Below are 21,903 nucleotides of genomic sequence, written 5' to 3'. Positions count from 1 at the left end.
AGACTCATTGTTCCCTACAAATTGCACGCATTTTATGGCAATGAAAGTGATCGCGTCCTATAGGTGCAGAAACGCCTATACAAAATGAGAGCAAATAAATGGACTTGCATCTTGTTATTTTGTGACACTTTTTTTCGCTTACTTCGACGGGAGTTGAAATATTATACGATGCGTTCACGAAAAGAATATGGTTACGTTACTTTCAAGGTAGGCTCCATTTTCTGAGTAATTTCGCACACCTGAGCTATTATCCTCTACTCTTCTCGCTCTGCCAGGGGACTTCCCTCTGTTTAGTAAGGCCCTCTCTCGGGCGTTCTTTGCTTTAATTTGTTTTCGCTTAAGAAATTCTGCGCTGCGCTCATTTCACTTCCGAGGCGTGCCAACATGTCCCCTCTAAATGGCATTTGGGGATGCTTATGTTATATGTTGCTGGAACATATCCAAGTTTCCTGGGATCCAGGGCGAGGGGCGGAGCTTAATGGCATTCAAGATTCCCCACCTATCCGTCTTACTCACACGGCCGCTCCGCGCATGTGTGTTTTTCCTCCTCCAGGTCCACTAGTTGAACACAAACCACCAGCTGCTACAGCGCATGCGCCGTTCACGTTAGTGACAGGCGCATGCGATAGATGGCGGCAGGCGCATTTAGCGCTGAGTCGAATCGCATCGCGCCTGCGTACCTCATGTGTTTGTTTTCAACCAGTAGCAAGTTTTTTCGCCAGAGGGCGCCACACCTCGTGAAGAAAGGCGGATTGCGCGCTCCTTTGTATAAACCTCTCCAACCAACGGCTTCGGGGCCCTCATTTTCGAATACAAAATTTATTCATCAATTCAATGAAATTTCCGTCAATTGAAGCTGTTCCTTTCAGACTTAAGGCATTACTTAAGACTTAAGACCTACAAGGACCTTTCCTGTCGTGAGAAGGAAGCGAATTGAAGAAAGTGAGTCATTTTTTGACCGCATAATGAATACGTTAAACCAGCAAATCATCGAAAACCACCGCGCAGCCTTGGTGGCTGTGGCCCAACGGCAAATCGCGACATGACGTCATACAGAGCGCACAGAAATCCCAGTGTTGCAACTGGAGCGACGGAGGACGGTCGAACACACACCTCGTGGCTAGAGTACATCCGACGGCCCCTAAGCACTCGCCAACTAAAGACTGCTCCGAAAGTGAAAATATGCCCAAGAGGTGCCATGACAGCCTGGCAATAGTTGTTACCACCTTCTGGACTGTTTGGCCATGTCTCGTCCATGCCTGGACCACGACTGTGTGGACTGGATGTCTCGACCGGACCTTGGCGATATATTAGCTTACATAGTTAACATTTAGATGGCTGCGTCCTAGAAAGCCGCATAATATTCAGCCTCTTTGGCTCGGTGTCTAGTGATGTTCCATCGGTTTTCCTGGTCAAGTGATTTCCACAACGACCCATTAAGGGCAGCAGAATGTGCCCAATCAAGATCTACATCGAATTTCAGGATCATGATCAAATCCTCCAGCCCTGCAGAGATTAAACACTTTACTGGCCCCTCCGACACGAGAAACTTAGTAAAACGAAACTGCACCTGGTTAGAGGTATTCTGCGTGCCCAATAGTCACTGCACACTATACGAAGACCATCGTAGCGGAGGGCTCCGGAATAATTTCGTGAGCAGGGAACGCTTACCGCACATTTCAATTCAGTGCACTGGCAGAAAACTGAAAGTTGGATTATGAAAACAGAGCAATCTCGCATTGTCGCGTTTGAGTCCGCGCGCGTTCCTCAGCGCGTGATCACTGCTGGGGCGAACCGGCGATTATGAATCACCGGAAGCCCACCTGACGACTGTGACGCGCGGTCTCGCGGGCCTTTGATAGTTTGTATTCACAGCACCTGCTGCTGCCGCTGCAAGCTCCGTTCCTTTCCAAAAGTCAATGCCCTCGTCTAGCCGTCCACGTCAACCGTGCATGACAGCGAAGCTGACTACGGGGGGCGATGGGCGACTGTGGGAGCTCGCTCCTACAAAAATATCTTTAGATAGTCTATAGACTGTCCATAGAAGGTGTTAATTGGTTTGATCATAGAAGGTTGTGGCCAAGTACTACACCAGGGTGGCCAAATCCTGTTCTGGTGAGAGAGTGCGTTGTCGGTTCTGGTCACCGAGATAAGGCCGCACTCCAGGCCTGGTTATGCAATTCCATCGACACGCGGTTTTTTTTTTTTTTCAACCCGGTGGAGAATTGCGCGGCACCAGGATTTGAACTCCGGTCCTCTTGCACGCGAGGCGGATGTTCTACCTCTACGCCATCGCTGCACCATAGGCCTGAATTGGGAAGAGTTGGGAATAAGAATAAATGGAGAATACCTAAATAATCTGAGATTTGCTGATGACATTGCCTTGCTGAGTCACTCAGGAGGTGAACTGCAAATCATGATCAACGAGTTAGACAGGCAGAGCAGATCGATGGGTCTAAAAATTAACATGCAGAAAACCAAGGTAATGTTCAACAGCCTAGCAAGGGAACAACAGTTCACAATTGGCAGCGAGAGCCTAGAAATGGTGCCGGAATACGTCTACTTAGGGCAGGTAGTGACAGCTGATCCGGATCATGAGAGGGAGATAACTAGAAGGATAAGAATGGGGTGGAGCGCATATGGCAAATTCTCGCAGATCATGAGTGGCAGTTTACCAATTTCCCTCAAGAGGAAAGTGTACAACAGCATAATCTTACCGGTACTCACCTACGGGGCAGAAACGTGGAGGCTAACGAAAAGAGTTCAGCTTAAGTTAAGGACAACACAGCGAGCCATGGAAAGAAAAATGATAGGTGTAACGTTAAGAGATCGGAAGCGGGCAGAGTGGGTGAGGGAACAAACACGGGTTAATGACATCCTAGTCGAAATCAAGAGAAAGAAATGGGCTTGGGCAGGGCATGTAATGCGAAGGCAAGATAACCGCTGGTCTTTAAGGGTAACGGAGTGGGTTCCAAGAGAAAGTAAGCGTAGCAGGGGGCGGCAGAAGGTTAGATGGGCGGATGAGATTAAGAAGTTTGCAGGCAAAGGGTGGATGCAGCTGGCAAAGGATAGGGTTAATTGGAGAGACATGGGAGAGGCCTTTGCCCTGCAGTGGGTGTAGTAGGGCTGATGATGATGATGAGACTGTCCATAGACTTCTGTCTATAAAGTCTATAGACTCTGTGTAGACAAACCCTAGAGAACAGTCTATAGACTGCCCCTAGACTTATTTCTATAAGGTCCATAGACTACGTAGACAAACCCTAGAGAACAGTCTATAGGCAATACAAATGCCATAGACAGTCTATAGACAACCTATATATATTTATGGCCATACACTTTTAGTATACTTTTTCTATAGAAAGTGTATAGACTATAAATAGACATAAATATCTATAGGAAGGCAACACAGTCTATTAGAAGTCTATAGACTGTCTATAGACCATATTTGTAAGGGCGGGCACGTCTACATCCTTGCTGTATGCCGCCCCTCCCCTACCTCCCATCCCCCCCTCCCTTCGACGTTTCCTCATGCACCTATCGACAACTTCCACACCAAACACCTAGGTCATCACATGGTCACAGATGGCATGCCAAAGATAAACAATTTCGATATAATCTATACCCTGGCTATAGAGTGCGTAAAAATTCGTTAAGACATTTTGGCGGGCTAGTTGGTTATGAAGCACCATCAAGTAAACAGCGGAATCTGAGACTACACAGTGGGACAAACCGCTGTGTTCGCTCTCATTCTTCGTACCACTGTGTGTGTATGTGTGTCTCCGATTGCGCTGTTCGCAATCATGACGCTTCGTAAAGGAATGGTTGAGAAGGACTTACAAGGTTTTTCTATATACAGTGTACAGACAGCGTACGGAATGTCTAAGCCTCGCAAATATGTTGACCTCGGTGGCACACTCAGAAGAAATGTCAATCCACAGTCTCCAACTCGCTTATGGTGCGTCTAAAGACATTGCGAGGGTCTCATAAATTTTCACTTTACACTTTAAGGACTGCCTATGGAATGTATAAAGAAACTGTTGTGAGGCACCCGCGCGATAGCACCCACTTGCCAGCCGGCCTATGCATTGCCTTCACGTTGTCGAGCAGATGAACGCGACAGTGTTCCGTAACAATGCACTTCGCCGACTGCGCCTAATGAACAGAAATTTCTCTCTGACAGCTGTTATAACGTCGAAAACACTGCGAGTACGCTCGCAGGTTAATAAAATATGTTCGAGAATTTTCCCACTTTAGCTTACTTATCAATTGGCTTTGGGCCTGTTTATAGACGACTGTTGCTGGCGTCCTCTTTTATTTTATCTTTGCCGTTATTTTTACGCATGGATTGCAAAGTTTACCGCGGCTAAATGCTGGTTCAACGAACTTAATAGCCCCTGTACGCTTTTTACGAGGTAGTAGAAGTACGAAATCCGTGAACGCATAGTGCAATAAAGAGGGCCGAGACGCCTGATGACAATTAAATAAAGGCACCTCAAAGTGTAAACAGACTACAAAAACGTTATTCTCAGCGCGCTAAAATTTCTGACAGCATGCACGCTAGGATTCGAGACTTCCGGTTTGAAACATACCGGGCATATAGCGCCTTCCAAGCCACCCATGTACAATGGACAGAAAAACATCCGTGCATAATGTAAACTCAATTGCACATCTGCGCTTTCTATAACAGCTGGGCATATACATAAATGTGGGCAGAGGCCACAATGTAGAATTTCGTATGCACTGGAGATGCTTTATCTCGATTCCTAAGAGGCGACATTACCGACAGAAGAACCTCCATAAAATGAGCCGAGAAAATATAAAGTTCATTGACTAACAACATGACCTGGTCAATGAACCCTCACGGTTCCTTTCGACCCAACTGCGGAGTTCTTCTTCCTGTTTAATTCGCGGTCACCTGGCTGAATACGCTGCTTTGTACCCCTTGGAATTTTGTTACAATGTTCCCATTTCCGGTGCGTCGTCTGTCGACTTGGGACACGTCGACAGGGTTAGTGCACTTGTTTATACATAACAAGTATATCATAGCTTTCGTGAAGAAGCACTGGCTGCAATACTGTACGCACTACAGCTTCCTTTTGATGTTTCGTTGTATTAGGCGTGGTATGTAAAGTATGCCCGTACAGGCACGTTTCCAGGTTTCAGGGAGAGGGGTGAACCCCCTTCGCCCGAAATCAGAATTCACCCCCCCCCAATATTTTCGGCAGCGCTCTTGTTGGTCATGTGATGCCCAGCAATGACCCCCCCCCCCAAAATGCCTTGGGCCTCTCATAAAAAATCCTGCCTACGTGTCTCTATTAGTACCATTCTGTAAGCGGCGGTGTCTATTCCTTTGCTCCATTTCCATGAAATCGTCCACAAAGTCTGTATGCACAAAGATGAAGCTAGTGCTACAAATATATACAAGCACGCGTCAGTAACCAAATTTTATTTGATCGACTGTGTACCCTAAGCCTCAGCACGTCAATTTTACATCACATCCGCACATATCTCGAACCCGGCTCATCGACAGCTTTCCGAAGGCGACATTTGCCGAACTAGCCAGCGATGGTGTATGGTACGGTTAATCGAATGCGTGAGAGAGGAAGAAAGTTTCATTAAACACACTACATCCGGGTTCTGGTATTAAGCGCGGAGGGTGATGAGCGCGACAGTACTCATAGGGGCGGTGTGGTGGTTGCCCAACACCTGGTGACGCCGGGTGCCTGATGTCATAAACTGCGAACCCGGAAACGAGCCGTCATTTTGAGAACCGAGCTATTCGTCCTTCTCTCGTTGCCTTGCTCTTTCTCACACTCTCATCCTCTTTTTCCTCTCCGCGAGGCCTTGACATTCTATAGGCACAGCAACGTCGTAGATCCGACCAGCTATTGGCTTGATGGCCACCCATGCCCAGCAGGGCATCGGCGGCGAGAAGCCAATTACGTTACTTTTCTAAGCACATTCGGCTTTGCAAGAGTTTCTCCAAACATTCCTTTCGCATCCTCCCTCCTCTCGCATCATCCTTTGTAAAGTACCTGCGCTGTATTCTATACCTGCTCCTCTGAACTCATCTTTTACAAAGTACCTACGCCGTATTCTCTACTCATTCCTCTCGACTTATCCTTTGTAATGTACCTGCGCCTTATTCTGTACTCACTCCTCTCGACTCATGCTTTGTAAAGTACTTGGACCGTACTCTGTACTCACTCCTCTCCACTTATCCTTTGTAAAGTACCTGCGCCGTATTCTGTACTCATTCCTCTCGATTTATCTTTTGTAAAGTACCTGCACAGTATTCTGTACTCACTCCTCTCGACTCATCCTTTGTAAAGTGCCTGCACCGTATTCTGCACTCACTCCTCTCGACTCATCCTTTGTAAAGTACCTGCGCCGTATTCTGTACTCACTCCTCTCGACTCATCCTTTGTAAAGTACCTGCACCGTATTCTATACTCACTCCTCTAGACTTATACTTTGTAAAGTACCTAAGCCGTATTCTGTACTCACTCCTCTCGACTCATCATTTGTAAAGTACCTGCACCGTATTCTATACTCACTCCTCTAGACTTATCCTTTGTAAAGTACCTAAGCCGTATTCTGTACTCACTCCTCTCGACTCATCATTTGTAAAGTACCTGCACCGTATTCTATACTCACTCCTCTAGACTTATCCTTTGTAAAGTACCTAAGCCGTATTCTGTACTCACTCCTCTCGACTCATCATTTGTAAAGTGCCTGCACCGTATTCTGCACTCACTCCTCTCGACTCATCCTTTGTAAAGTACCTGCGCCGTATTCTGTACTCACTCCTCTCGACTCATCCTTTGTAAAGTACCTGCACCGTATTCTATACTCACTCCTCTAGACTTATCCTTTGTAAAGTACCTAAGCCGTATTCTGTACTCACTCCTCTCGACTCATCATTTGTAAAGTACCTGCACCGTATTCTATACTCACTCCTCTAGACTTATCCTTTGTAAAGTACCTAAGCCGTATTCTGTACTCACTCCTCTCGACTCATCCTTTGTAAAGTGCCTGCACCGTATTCTATACTCACTCCTCTCGACTCATCATTTGTAAAGTACATGCACCGTATTCTATACTCACTCCTCTAGACTTATCCTTTGTAAAGTACCTAAGCCGTATTCTGTACTCACTCCTCTCGACTCATCCTTTGTAAAGTGCCTGCACCGTATTCTGCACTCACTCCTCTCGACTCATCCTTTGTAAAGTACCTGCGCCGTATTCTGTACTCACTCCTCTCGACTCATCCTTTGTAAAGTACCTGCACCGTATTCTATACTCACTCCTCTAGACTTATCCTTTGTAAAGTACCTAAGCCGTATTCTGTACTCACTCCTCTCGACTCATCCTTTGTAAAGTGCCTGCACCGTATTCTGCACTCACTCCTCTCGACTCATCCTTTGTAAAGTACCTGCGCCGTATTCTGTACTCACTCCTCTCGACTCATCCTTTGTAAAGTACCTGCACCGTATTCTATACTCACTCCTCTAGACTTATCCTTTGTAAAGTACCTAAGCCGTATTCTGTACTCACTCCTCTCGACTCATCATTTGTAAAGTACCTGCACCGTATTCTATACTCACTCCTCTAGACTTATCCTTTGTAAAGTACCTAAGCCGTATTCTGTACTCACTCCTCTCGACTCATCCTTTGTAAAGTACCTGCACCGTATTCTATACTCACTCCTCTAGACTTATCCTTTGTAAAGTACCTAAGCCGTATTCTGTACTCACTCCTCTCGACTCATCATTTGTAAAGTACCTGCACCGTATTATGTACTCACTCCTCTCGACTCATGCTTTGTAAAGTACCTGCGCCGTATTGTGTGCTCACTCCGACTTATCCTTTGTAAAGTACCTGCGCCGTATTCTGTACTCACTCCTCTCGACTCATCCTTTGTAAAGTACCTGCACCGTATTCTGTACTCACTCCTCCAGACTTATCCTTTGTAAAGTACCTGCGCCGTATTCTGTACTCACTCCTCTAGACTTATCCTTTGTAAAGTACCTGCACCGTATTCTGTACTCACTCCTCTCGACTCATCATTTGTAAAGTACCTGCGCCGTATTCTGTACTCACTCCTCTCGACATATCCTTTGTAAAGTACCTGCACCGTATTCTGTACTCACTCCTCTCGACTTATCCTTTGTAAAGTACCTGCGCCGTATTCCGTACTCACTCCTCTCGACTTATCCTTTGTAAAGCACCTGCGCCGTATTCTGTACTCACTCCTCTCAACTCATCCTTTGTAAAGTACCTGGCGCCGTATTCTGTACTCACTCCTCTCAACTCATCCTTTGTAAAGTACCTGCGCCGTATTCTGTACTCTCCTCTCGACTCATCCTTTGTAAAGTACCTGCGCCGTATTCTGTACTCACTCCTCTCGACTCATCCTTTGTAAAGTACCTGCGCCGTATTCTGTACTCACTCCTTTAGACTTATACTTTGTAAAGTACCTGCGCCGTATTCTGTACTCACTCCTCTCGACTCATCCTTTGTAATGTACCTGCGCAGTATTCTGTACTCACTCCTCTCGACTCATCCTTTGTAAAGTACCTGCGCCGTATTCTATACTCACTCACCTCGACTCATCATTTCTAATGTACCTGCGCCGTATTCTGTACTCACTCCTCTCGACTCATCCTTTGTAAAGTACCTGCGCCGTATTCTGTACTCATTCCTCTAGACAGTACCTGCGCCGTATTCTGTACTCACTCCTCTCGACTCATCCTTTGTAAAGTACCTGCGCCGTATCTGTACTAATTCCTCTCAACTCATCCTTTGTAAAGTACCTGCGCCGTATTCTCTACTCATTCCTCTCGACTTATGCTTTGTAAAGTACCTGCGCCGTATTCCGTACTCACTCCTCTCGACTTATCCTTTGTAAAGCACCTGCGCCTTATTCTGTGCTCATCTCCTCTATATCGAATCCATCGACGTCTATCCTCTGAAAGCGGTCGGGGCCAGAGCTTTAAAACACATGTACATCCTGTCTAACTTTCTACCCTTCTCTCTCCAACACACCCACCCTCTCCTCTTTTCCATTTAGGCCTAAAAACCACACAGTCACGCTACGCTCTTTTCAAATGGAACGGTTTCAAGAGAAAAGTTAGAACGCCATTTTTGCTCCCTTCGTGACTGCAGGCGTGCACACAGCGTAGAATGCGTCTCATCTCCCACAAAAAGGGCGACAGGTGAGGATCGGTACACAGCCATGCCTGCAACACTCACTCCCCTACCCCCCTCTCCCTTCCTTAATTATTTTTTGTTATCGCACTGAACGAACTGAGCGCTTTCCGACAATGCGACAAATCACTTCCGTCAGGCGTGACTTGCACAAGACAGCGAAGCAATAGGCATAAGTTTGAAGGGTCATATAAAAAAAGTAAAACGTGCCTTACACGCACCGCTTGCTGGTACACAAGCAAGAGACCGAGAGAAATGGAGCTCGGATGAGTTTCGCGAGAAGTGCGATAACGTGAATGGCTGCCTGGGAGTAGATGCGCTTTTCGAGAAACGCGAGATATACGAACAGCTGCTGCCTCAGATTACAAACTTTACATGGTGGCAGCGCTTTCCGGAATAAGCCTCCCAGTGCAATCTGCTGCGGAGGGTTGGCTGAGAAGCCGCTCCGAGCAGTGTCCCATTCAGTACGCGCCACTTTTGTGGTTTAACTCCGTTATCACAAACGTTAGCGTTATATTAGTTTCACTGCACTGTATTGTGTTGTACTGCCTTACATCGCTTCATGCACTTCGGCTTTGATCGCGCACCGCTGCGACACTGACGTGCCCAATCTGGGAGGCACTTGATTCTTTTTTATGCACACTCTAAACAAAAAGGAGTAAAAAAGGGAGTAAGCTGTCCTCTAGCGCAAACCCTTTTATAAAAGTGGGTGCGATAGTGGACAGGCTACTCCCTTTTCACTCCCATATAGGCGTACTTGTTTTTAGATTGCCGGTACGTTCAATAAAAACGTTGAGATCACTGCGGCGACCAGCATTGGAGAAATGCGAAAGCATTGCATTGCTTCTATGTATAGACGCAGTGACGTCAGTGCATGTGACGTAGAACAGGGTTTTTTTTTTACACGACGCCAGTACGCGTTCCATAACGTCATCGTGTGACGTCCAGATGTTATGTCGACGTCCGTGGTTCTTGTGACGTCTGAGTGTAATTTTCATGTTTAATTAACTAGTCACAACTCATCAACCAATCTTTTCCTACAGCAAGATCTCATGACGCACTATATAAAACAATCAAACGTTTTGCACATATATCTTAACGGAAGGACTTAATCGTGCGGACAACTGTTGCAGACACGAAACACGTGACATAGCCTAGTAATGCTTTCGCATTAATGAAATGCGTCTGCGTGCGCGCGTGTGAAATGTCAATGCGTCTATTGAGTGGCGAGAGCTCAATTGCGACGGCTTGACTATCGCATCGTCGTTTAGCACATATTGGCTGTCGCAGCTGCGTGGAATAAACCATTCAAACGAAACACCCTTTACATTGCGCACGCGACCACAGCCAAGCCCTTCAACGCCCGCAAAGAGGACCGCAAAGCAGAGGCGGATTACAGTAGCGCGCGCTGCTTAACAATGAGTGACACAAAAAGAGCTTCCACCAACACCCTCATTACGCGGCCATCCGCGTAGCCCGCGATGCATAAACTCCGATGTGGAGGACTTCGTTCGTAGGATAACCGTTGCGACAGCAGAGGTAACGACCACTTAACGGTTACCCTCTCTCTTAAATGCATTTTTTTTGTTTTTTCTTGTTTTTTTCTGCAGGTTTTACCACAACGCTCCGGCTCTCTATTCGTCTCCTTCGCCTTTACATTAGCCGTTTCCCTTTCCTCTGTGCAGGGTAGCCAGTCGTAGCAGTCATTCGGTTAACTTCCCTCTTCTTGTCTTTCCTCCTCTCCAGCTCAACCGTAGTGGAGGACTTTGGCTGTAAGACAGCTGTCCCCACTCTCAACCGCAAAGGAAGCACACTTAGAATTTACACCTGCCTTCACCAAGTGGGAACAAAATAATGACAGCCAATAATAATAACAATAATAATAATAATAATAATAATAATAATAATTGGTTTTGGGGGAAAGGAAATGGCGCAGTACCGGTCTCATATATCTTTGGACACCTGAACCGCGCCGTAAGGGAAGGAATAAAGGAGGGAGTGAAAGAAGAAAGGAAGAATAGGTCCACCTCAAGAGACGTAATTAGGCGGTCAGTGCGTTTTTCCTAAAGACCAGAGCCAGGCTTTTACCTCTGTCAATCCGCACAGCGAGGCCATCAATAAATGAGAATCAGTACCCTGACATTACAACACTGAATAAACGAAGAATGATGATGATAGTGAATTTTTATGGCGCAAGGGCATCTGCGGCCAAAGAGCGCCATGGCACAAGGTATTTTTCGTTTGCCCAAGGTGGGGTCAAAAACCCATTTCCCAAGCATTTCACCATGAAAAAGCCGAGCACCAGGCCAGGGGAAAGCTTGTGCCCGTTGTATCACCAGTGGGTACCCGGCGGCACTGGGGATCGAACCCTGTACCTCCCGCATGCGAGGCGGATGCTCGACCTCACTGGGCCACCGCTGCGGTCAAGAAACGAAGTAGCCGTGCTTAGGCGGCCTCAGACAGGGATGAAAGAACTGGAGAAAGGGATATACAAGCAAAGTATACGCGCAAAAGAGTCAGCGGTGCAGTTCCTACAGAAAGCAAGGGCGGACGTTTTTACGTAGCCCCGCAGCGGTGGCTCAGTGGTTAGGGCGCTCGACTACTGATCCGGAGTTCCCGGGTTCGAACCCGACCGCGGCGGCTGCGTTTTTATGGAGGAAAAACGCTAAGGCGCCCGTGTGCTGTGCGATGTCAGTGCACGTTAAAGATCCCCAGGTGGTCGAAATTATTCCGGAGCCCTCCACTTCTTCCTTTCTTCTTTCACTCCCTCCTTTATCCCTTCGCTTACGGCGCGGTTCGGGTGTCCAACGATATATGAGACAGATACTGCGCCATTTCCTTTCCCCAAAAAACCAATTATTTTATATTTTTACGTAATTACCTGAAGGCGAGATTCGGCCGTGCTGTAGGCTCTCTATTTGTTAATGTTCGTGCTGATTTATTATTGTTTTTCCTGCCCCACATGACACCTCATGAACTTTGGAAGCAGAGAGCAAGGGGTCGAAAACGCCATCTCCCCGACCATACCACCCGACAGCTCACGACGAGATTTTAATCCTATGGAAGTGTCTATCCTTTTGCGACATTTTTTTTTTATTATGGAATTCAATTTATATCCGACAGTTCGGACGGCCTACTTAGACTAAAAAGCAGTCCTTAGTGCCTGCTGAATAATTTCTGTTAACTGACACAGCACAACCATACGCTGCTTTGAGGAACTTGCGACATGGTAAAAAATTCACGCCTCACTGAGCATATACTACATCGAACAAAGGCGGGTAGAGTCGGCGTCATCACCGTCATCGGACGAATGGAATTCGGTCGAGGACAATAAATGGCCCTCCTCAATTACCTCCAATTACTCTTTCTATGGGGCAGGCCGTGAGCTAGTTATTCCAAGGAATCTTCTCAGATCGTCACTTCAACCGAGTCTCGGCCGTCCCCGACTGCAGTTTTGTTTTCGTGGTGTCCACTTTGTGCCCAAATAGTCCATGCACGTCGTCAGTTCTGAACACTTCATTTCCTGTCTGCTGACGCCGTTAAAACACAATAGAAAATTTTCGGACGTCACAACATATTGTGCAGTATTTCGAGACCTGGCCTTGCAACAGCAGAAACTCTCGTCACAGTAGAATTCTTTGCAGTCCTCGTCGTAGGGCTAGAACCAGTTCTGTCGCGACAACAGGCGGCCTCGATGCCCTACTGAAAAATCTGTCATTACGACAGGACGAATAAAATAGTATTTTGGGACCTACTCTATAAATACTTTCGAGCAATAAATAGTTTCGAGCTATAAATAGTTTCGAGCAATATCTGTGGTGATACAAATCGTCCTCTGGGATCGGCTTAAAGAAATTGATCTAGTTAATAGCAGTGCTTGCTGGCAGTAACAGATACTGAGAACGCACAGCCTATATAAAGACAAATATGTCGAAGATGATAATTCACCACAGTTCACTGTAAATGTGAAGAAAAACTTGCGCATACTTTGTCAGGATGTAAAGTATGATGCAGGCGCAATCTGTATCCCCGGAGCTCCAGGGCGCGGAGATAACGGAGGGTATTGTGCATATGTCTTTGGTAGACCACTAAAAAAACGGTTGGAGGAGTGTTGGTGTAAAAACAGAGCAGAGACCTAAAGAAACAAGATTAGCATTGAGAGTAGGAGTGACTAAAAGCCGCTGGAACATGTATTTAAAAAAAAAACAGTATATATTGAGATCATATTGTCTGAACACCAAATAAATGGCAAAAAAAGTCGAGCCGAGCGACCCCCGCCGCCACATCGTTTCAAAGGAATGCTAACAGCATTCATTACTTCCATTCCCTGAAGTCAACACGACCAAAATAACACAAGGCGTTTATATCCCGCACAGTCATTCCAGTGTCGATCAAGTCGCCATATGCGCTCTTTGCACCGTATCAGCAAATGGTTGTTCTGGAGCACAGCTCAAAATTCAAACAAAAGCCTGAATGAGAAGCCCAGCGTGAAGGAGAGTGTGCATGCAGCGAAGCAGAAAAGTGCTATGAAAGCCTGAAGCACGGCCTCCACCAAAGAACGCAGCACAGATGGAAAGCCTTGTGCAAGTCTGGACAACGGGTTTGAGAGAAGCCTGCAGCACAGCAGAATAGGCACATGCACACCTCCAGCACTCACTGGACCAAAATCTGCAGCACAGATGGAAAGCCCTGTGCAAGTCTGGACAGCAGCTTTGGAGAAAGCCTGCAGCACCGATGGAAAGTCATATGCAAGTCTAGACAGCATCTTTGAGGAAAGCCCACTACACAGCCTGCACCAAAGTCTGCATCACAGATGAAAAGTCCTGTACAGGTCTGCACAGCAGCTTTGGGGAAAAGACTGCAGCACAGCCTGACCAGTGTCTGCAGCACAGAGGGGAATTAATGTTCAAGTCTTGGTGGCACCATTCAGGACAGCCTGCAGCACTGCCTAAACCAACCAATGTCTGCTGCACACAGGGAAATTCATGTGCAAGTCTGGGTGGCACCATTCAAGAAAGCCTGCAACACTGCCTGAACCAACCAACTGCTGCACAGATGGAAAGTCATGTGCAAGTCTGGACAGCCACTTTTCAGAAGCCTACAGCATAAATGGAAAGTCATGTGCAAGTCTGTAGAACCACTTTGAGGAAAGCCAGCAACACAGATGGAAAGTAATGTGCAAGTTTGAACAACAGCTTTGAGGAAAGCATGCAGCACAGCCTGCATCAGTGTCTATAGAATAGATGGAAAGTCATGTGCAATTCTGGACACCAGCCTTCAGGAAATCCTGCTCCAGTGTCTGCAGCACAGATGGAAAGTCGAGTGCAAATCTAGACAGTAACTTTCAGGAAAGCCTGCAGCAGAGAATGAACCAATGTCTGCAGCACTGATGGAAAGCCATGTGCAAATCTGGACAGCCACTTTTCAGAAGCCTAGAGCATAGATGGAAAGTCATGTGCAAGACTGGACAGCTGCTTTCAGGAAAGCCTGCAGCACAGATGGAAAGAAATGTGCTAGTCGGGACAGCCACTTTGGGGAAAGCCAGCAACACACATCGAAAGTAGTGTGCAAGTCTGTACAGCTGCTTTGAGGAAGGCATGCAGAACATCCTGCACCAGTGTGTGTAGTACAGATGGAAAGCCATTCAGGAAAGCCTGCAGCACAGCCTGCACCAGTGCCTGTAGCACAAATGGAAAGTCGAGTGCAAGTCTAGATAGTAACCGTCAGGAAAGCCTGCAGCAGAGCATAAACCAGTGTCTACAGCACTGATGGAAAGTCATGTGTAAGTCTGGGCAGCAGCTTTGAAGAAAGCCTGCAGCACATCACAAAGTACCATGCATTCCTGAGGCGCTGTTTGGAACCAAGTCTGCACCACAAAGGAAACCGCAAGTTTTGCAAGTTTTGAGCACACCCTCGGCAGCAGCATGGAGCGAAGTATGGAGCACAGCAGATGTTCAATGCAACTTACTGCATAAAATATAGTGATAACAGAAATGCAGGTCGAGGCCCTAGCTCTGCAGTAGCCGCGATGCCGCTGTCGATAATGATGATCAAAAATGGACCAACCGTGCATGCAGTTGCGGGTACAGCTGTAGGCACAGGTTCGCAGATGGCAGAGTCTGTAGCACCAAACACCCACAAACACCGGGCAAGAGCTGATAAAATCGCGACTAAATCGGCAACCTTCCGGAGAAGGCCTCACATAGGCAACGCTATTTAGTCCTCGGTACGCAAGTCCTGCAGATTTCAATTATTGCCAGCAAAAAGGATTTTTCTATCAAACGCGGAAAAATATGAGGCACCTTCTCGAGCAACCTTTTTAAGTACACAATAACGACCTAACGACGCGTTTCCGGTATTCGCACAAAGATGGAGCCTTTCTAAATAAATTACCCAGGCCACGCTTGCTCCAGCTGGGGCATCACAACACGCTTACCGAAATCGCCGAGGCGCAGCGCACTTCGCAACTAGAAAGATTAGCGGGCACGAGAGCAGGACGCCAGATCATGGAAAGTGTCGGCATACGTTACCATGCACAACAAGGCCAGAAAGTCGCTGTTCCGGACGCGATCAGACAAACCCCAAGAGTCGACCCGATTCCACGGAACGTCCACCCAGAACACAACCGGGGAAGAAGAGTGGCCAGGGCCAGAGCTCTCCTACACAGCCACGGAGACGAAACGGGGACAAGGTTCGTTGACGCCGCGGAATACGCAGGACGCTCGCGATTCGCGGTTGCGGTCGTCGATTCGAGTGGCGAAACGCGCATAGCGGCAAGTGTAGAGTGCGAGCGCGCAAGAAGAAGCGGAGGAAGCGGCGGTGGCCCTCGCCCTCACGGATCCGACGTGCACCACAGTTCTCTGCGACTCGCGACAAACGGTCAAAAACTTCGCCAAAGGATGGATCTCACAGACAGCGGCCCGAATCCTGAGCAATCGAAAAGTCCAGTGGGAGGAAGCCTTTCAAGCTAGAATCCAGTGGTCCCCGGCGCACACGGGAGAAGTATCGGACACATATTGCAACCGAAACGAGACGGCACACGCCAATGCGCGCGAGCTCGCGAACCGCGCCGGCGACCGTCGTCCATGGGACATCACCAAAGACTGTTTGACCAGCTACAACGAAATTACCAAGGCCCTCTGCCTGGCCCGCCGAACCTTCCCTCTGCCCAACGACAAGCTGGACAGGGCGCACGCGGTGGCCCTCAGACAACTGCAGACGCTCACGTACCCCAAACCGGCACAATACCACAGACTCTACCCCGGAACATACCCGACGAATATATGCAAGGTCTGCCACACTGATGTAGCAACTTTACCCCACATGCTTAGGGCCTGTAGCAAAAACCCTGACGGTGCCAGCTCCGGAACCCTCCCGCCGCGGTGGGCCGCTGCCTTGCGCAGCCCCAGTCTCGGGGACCAACTCTGGGCCGTCCAGCAGGCCCGCGAGGCGACGGCGAGGCAACACCTCGACGTCCCCACGTGTGAGACCTAAGGCCCCGTCGGCGAAAGCTGTGCAGGACTTTTTAATCAAAGTTGTTACCCACCAAATCAGAATTACTGACAATCACGTAGTGGGGCTCTTGCAAGCAACAATGGGCCTCCTAAGCTCTTCTTTCTTATTTGAGCACAAGAGTTGTCCTCCCCATCGGGAGCTATTGACCTTTGTGTCAGATGCAAAACGAGCCTTGGCGAAAAGCCCAGAGTCAAACTCGGCTCCCTGGATATTTTTGACAAGTGCTGCACGTTTAGCAACGGCGATATCAGTAGCAGTACGAAGTAGACGCAGATGCTTGTTGCTGGCCATTAGTAACGCGAATCCACCTCTAGCAAAATCTGACCTTTTCGTGCGAAGCACATGCCTATCTATGGCTGCCCTTCAGCGGTGTTTCCAAGAGCTTTCTATGAATCATTAAAGTGTAGAGAGGCAACCTGATGAACGAGCTCGCGGAGCGATGTCATACTTTAGGCATGTTTCAGCTGAACACTCCTTGCGAAATTCCTTCGAGTGTAAGGGCAAATGTGGGAACGACACCGTATTTCGTCGCCTTTCTACAGCATAACTATGTCACATCGCCTACCCCCCCCCCCCCCCCCCCCAACTTAAATGCCGTTTATTTCCAAAGTGCGTTTAGAAACTGCAAAAGCACAATAACGTGTGTAAACGGAACATAGATTTTTTTTACGTTTCTCGCTTTATGCGTTATTTGTATGCCGCAAGCATTGAAAAAAACTCGAATGCCAGAGTTAAAAGTTACCCTGCCTGCACAGGTCAAAGCACAACCAAAGCTCAATGTTAGCGTCTCGCCAGGGCTCCTTCCGAAGAAGGAATGTTAAGTGGACATTGGAGCTTGTCAAGCTGCCTGCCACCCAAGTTTAAACCCTACAATCCTATGCAGTCTTGGTGGGAATAAACTACTCAAGTTAAACGCCAATCGCTTCTTTTAGCAGGGTAAGCATGCACAAAGCACTGCTTTCAGCACAAGCAGTTAGCTAAAAAAAAAAAACAAATGTGAGTGCCCATCGGTAAAGCGTGTGCTTAGCACTGCTTTTCCAAACATCGTTGTCGCCCAAAATATGAATCTCAACAGTGAAATACGCCTACTTGTGGAGACTTCCAGTCACACTGGAATGCCCGTTTTCCTCAGATATTACAATGGCATCCGGCTAATTTCAGCATTTTTCGGGCCATAACTCATGCTGCGTCAAGAACTCCCTACACGATGCGGAGTGCTGAGAAGCTGTTTTCCCAATTATTTCTCTTACATTCCACCTGATACAAGCCAATTTTCCGAGCCAGGATATTTGTCCGAGATTTCCAGTCTTCGAACGCCGATCGAAGTTTTATGCCCCGGAGAACTGCGCAGACCGCATCGAGTCAGCTGCGAGCAGCCCGCCCTCCAACAGCTGCAAACTCGACATCTGAGCACATCGCTTTTCGGTCGGCGTCAGCGTGTGGTTCGAGGAATGCAAGACAAATTATTATAAATAAAACACACCCTGCACCTACAAGACAACTGCTCTTGGAAACACCTTGGCAGTCTCCTCACAGTTCACCCGTCGGCACACGTATACATCGCACCGCTTGAGCGAGGGACAGCGGAACGATTGCACCGAACGACCACCGCCGAGTCGCTTTAAAAGCACAGATAGCGCACGAGTGCGCCTCTTTTTAGTCGCTACGCAAAGAAACCGCGTCCGCCGGCGCTGAAGTTGGCCGCACGCGTCGTCATTAAGGAGCCGGAAGGTCGCCACCGCCGCTGCAACGCAGTTTTTTTGTTCGCGCGCCAAGCGCTCGTCGAGAGACGACGACAGATAAAAGAAGGTCGAGCCAGTAAACATGGCCGCCCCCCCCCCCCCCCCCCCTCGTCACTATTTACTGCCTTGTGCAAAGCTGCTGCTGCTTGCGGCTTGCTAATCGGCACGGCGCGCCCGTGCACTGCTCGCAACTAATAAAATAAACATGATAAAACGCATACGCGAACCAGCCGACTTTTACGAAACCAGCGCGGCTCGATGAAACAAAAAACAAAAAGCGCCACACCACTTCAGGCGCGACTTAGGCTACTTCTTCCCCCATCGGTACGGCGACATTTCACGGTCGAAATGAAAACAAGCATGCGATTGCGCGATAGAAGCGTAGTTTTTGAAAAGAACGCTTGCGATCCCCCCCATTTAGACCGTCACCAGTAGAATTCGAGCAGACGACAACGTCGAGCTTCGTATGCCTAAAGTTTCCCCGGCAAGAAAGAGATCGCCGACGCCAGAAACCTCAACCCGGAACGATATTGCGAGGGGGGCGTGCGACGAAGCGCACGAACGCGTCTGCGTTGCTCGGATCCGCAGCAACGTCGTCTGCGGTTTCCCCGAGAACGCTGACTAGTCTCGGCTCCTGTATTGCGACGGCATTCGCTCAGCGCCAGCAAGTGAGTACGCGCCGCTCAATAATTAACTTTCGCGCCGTCCAGCGCAGCATTATAACGCCGTGCAGTTAGAGTAAGGCATACTCACGAAGTCTTCAGAGACGTATGCCTCCGGGTGCCGGCTCGGACGTCGTCGTAGCGATCTCGACGGCGGCTGCGATGGAATTCCGACCGGTCATAATAGCGTCACCGCACCACGTCATGTGGGCACAGCGCCTGCTGTTTGCAACTACTACCACTAAGCGGCGGCGAACAACAAGTCGGCTGCAGCAGCAGCGACGGCAGTCGGGGTTGAACGACGGGGGCGCCTTCGAGAGGCGGCCCGTATCATGTTTTCCAAAGCGCGACGCACACAGAGAAGACACACTCGTCGGTGCGGCGGTCGCTGAGCGAGCGCGAGATATCACCACCACTATCCGCCGCCACGACGCACCGACGGCGCGCCGATCCAGGCAGGCCGCGGAATCGGCACAGCGCCGCTCGCGCACAACACAGAACACACTCGCGCAGAAACCACCTGTAGCGGCCACGAAGAGGGCGCACACTCGTTCGATGAATACGACGCTGCTCAGGTGAAGGGCGTTTTCGATCTTTTGGTGCGTGTTTTTTCGCTGCCTTTCGCTCTCCGGTAAGCACGGGTCGAAAATCCTCCTTCCTTGTTTCGTTTCTTCCTCTCTATCCCGTCAATAAACAAGAAGGTAGCGATTACGAACGACGATAATAAGCATCACCAAAACGCGACACCACCAAGCAAGTCGTCTCAAACACTAGAAACAAGCGTCAGAAACAAAACGAGCGCGAGATAGCGCAAAAATAAAAACCCGCGCTACTTAAAGAAGAAAAAAAAACTGGCGACACGACGACTGCGTCGACGAGCACTCGCTCTAACCCATAGCTGGCTAGCCGCTAGTAGCCGCCGGCAGCCGCAGCGGTCTCAGCGAACAAGAAAAAGAGAAAAGACGCACGCACACAACACGTCGTCCTCTGCGGGGGGAAGAAGAGTTGCCGGGACCCGCGAGAAACACTTTCTCTCCTTGCAAAGCGGCGGGCTCCACGCCACTGGTGCGGCCGTGGCCGAAGGACTCGCAGGAAAGTTCGCGCGGCGGTACGACCGGGCACCCCGACCGCCCCGATGAGAGTAGCACTTGGTGTGCGTGCTGCGACGCCTGCTGCCAGGGGGCCTGGCGAGAGAGAGCGCGCTCAGCAGCCGCTGGCAACAGATGCACAAAAGACAAACACTCTAACTGAGCGGTGGGGGAAAGCTGAAGAATCCGGCGGACCGGGGGAGGAGGAGAGAGAGAGAGGTGTTGTCGGCGAGAGTGGAGAGTTGAAACGAAGGAGCGCAACCAACCTCCGGACTGCGATTAAAACAGAGGCAAAAAGCCAGCCCAAACCAGCCACAGCAGCCACCGCTGCTTCGCCCCTACTCTCCGCCCCAGACTCCCTTCTTCCTTCCTTCCTTTCGCGCGCGTGCGCGCTATACCCTCGCCCTCAGCCACCACTCGCGAGCTCTCGTACTTCTCTCTCCCCTTTCATCTCTCCTCCTCTTATTTTCGGCGCGAATCCAACGCGCGCGCGCGCTGCCGCGCGCTTTTCGACCACGTGATAGCCCACGTGGCCAGAGGTACTGATCACGTGGTGTTGCCGCCTCCTCACCACGTGGCCAACCGCCGCGTGGTTCGCATGGGGAAAAAAAGGCGGAGGTTCGGTTGCTCGACCGGAAAGCGCGCGCGCGCAGCGCGGTTAGCGCGACGCGCGAGGCCGGTTTTCTTTTTTCTCTCTCATTGGGCGCAAGTTTTGTATACTTCCCGCCGCGCTGTCACAATTTCTCTTTTCTGTTTCTTCATTATCTTCTGCACACACAACCCGAAGCGCATGGAATGAGCGAGCATACGCTCTCACACAGCCTCGCCTTCCAATTTTAGCGCTGTGAGGCTGAAGTAACTGGCTAGAGGAAACGTGAAACAGCTGATAAGGCCACGGAAAAGAAAATGGCGGCGCCGCTGTCGTCTGCTGCTGCTGCGCGCGCATATTTTTATCCGTCTGCAACGCCTAGGCCTAGGCGTCCCTTGTCCCGTTAAATATTTCTTGTGCAACTCTGGAGCCTGTACACGGCTAAGAGAAACTCATATTACGGCGTCAGGAAGGCAGCCAACTAGTTTCCGGCTTTCATTATGCAAGACACCGAAGCTTGCTGGACAGGGCGTTAATTTACTACGCCTCTCGGACGCAGTTGAAACTCTAGACGCTGTTCAAACCTACGCCTTTAGGGTGCGTCGCCGTGCAATTTAAACGCGCTCACTTTACGTCCGAGGAGTACCCCGTTGTCTGCCACGATGTTTTCGAGCGCTGTGATTTTGATTAGCTTACGTAATTTGTAGCGTGCCCCCTGAAACACCTTTGGACAGAACACAAAAACTTGGAAAGTACCCGCGAGGCTTAGCAAAGTGAAAGAGATCGTAAAGGTGTCATTTTAACTCTGCGGCGAAGTTGTTCGAGAAAGCAAACTTTAAATTTTCTGTTTTACTTATTTTGTCTTTTAGGGCCCCGAATCCCGGGCACCAAGTGAATGATGAGAAACGTTCTTTTTTTTCTTTGCTTTAAGTGCTGAAGAAAAAAAAAGGCGGAAAATGACTGAAAAATACAACAAGAAAGCAAGTAGCAATAAGTATTGGGAATAGCTAATAAGCTCCCCGTGTACAATAAAATTATTTAGCTTAGCCTCCTGTGTAAGTTAAAAAAAAAACAAGCCAGGAAAGATCACAAGA

General features: G+C 48.9%; 1 protein-coding gene across 3 annotated transcripts in view; it reads right to left on the bottom strand.

Annotated features, from left to right (window-relative positions):
* Positions 1-20,374, bottom strand: part of LOC144101282 (receptor-type guanylate cyclase Gyc76C-like) — a 329,269-nt gene extending 308,895 nt beyond the window's left edge. The window contains exons 1-2 of one of the 3 annotated variants that reach the window (XM_077634378.1): positions 20,105-20,374; positions 19,224-19,810 (exon numbers count right to left, since the gene is read on the bottom strand). The gene's annotated coding sequence lies outside the window, so the exon portion shown is untranslated. Of the gene's footprint in view, positions 1-19,223 lie in introns of all 3 variants that reach the window. The other 2 variants (XR_013307978.1, XM_077634377.1) reach the window with 2 other exon arrangements.
* Between the last annotated feature and the right edge of the window lie 1,529 nt (positions 20,375-21,903).

Source organism: Amblyomma americanum, chromosome 8, assembly GCF_052857255.1.
Source record: "Amblyomma americanum isolate KBUSLIRL-KWMA chromosome 8, ASM5285725v1, whole genome shotgun sequence".
In the NCBI taxonomy this organism is placed as follows: Eukaryota; Metazoa; Arthropoda; class Arachnida; order Ixodida; family Ixodidae; genus Amblyomma; species Amblyomma americanum.
Note: the sequence above shows the minus strand (reverse complement) of the source record. Positions and strands in the feature narration are given on the sequence as shown.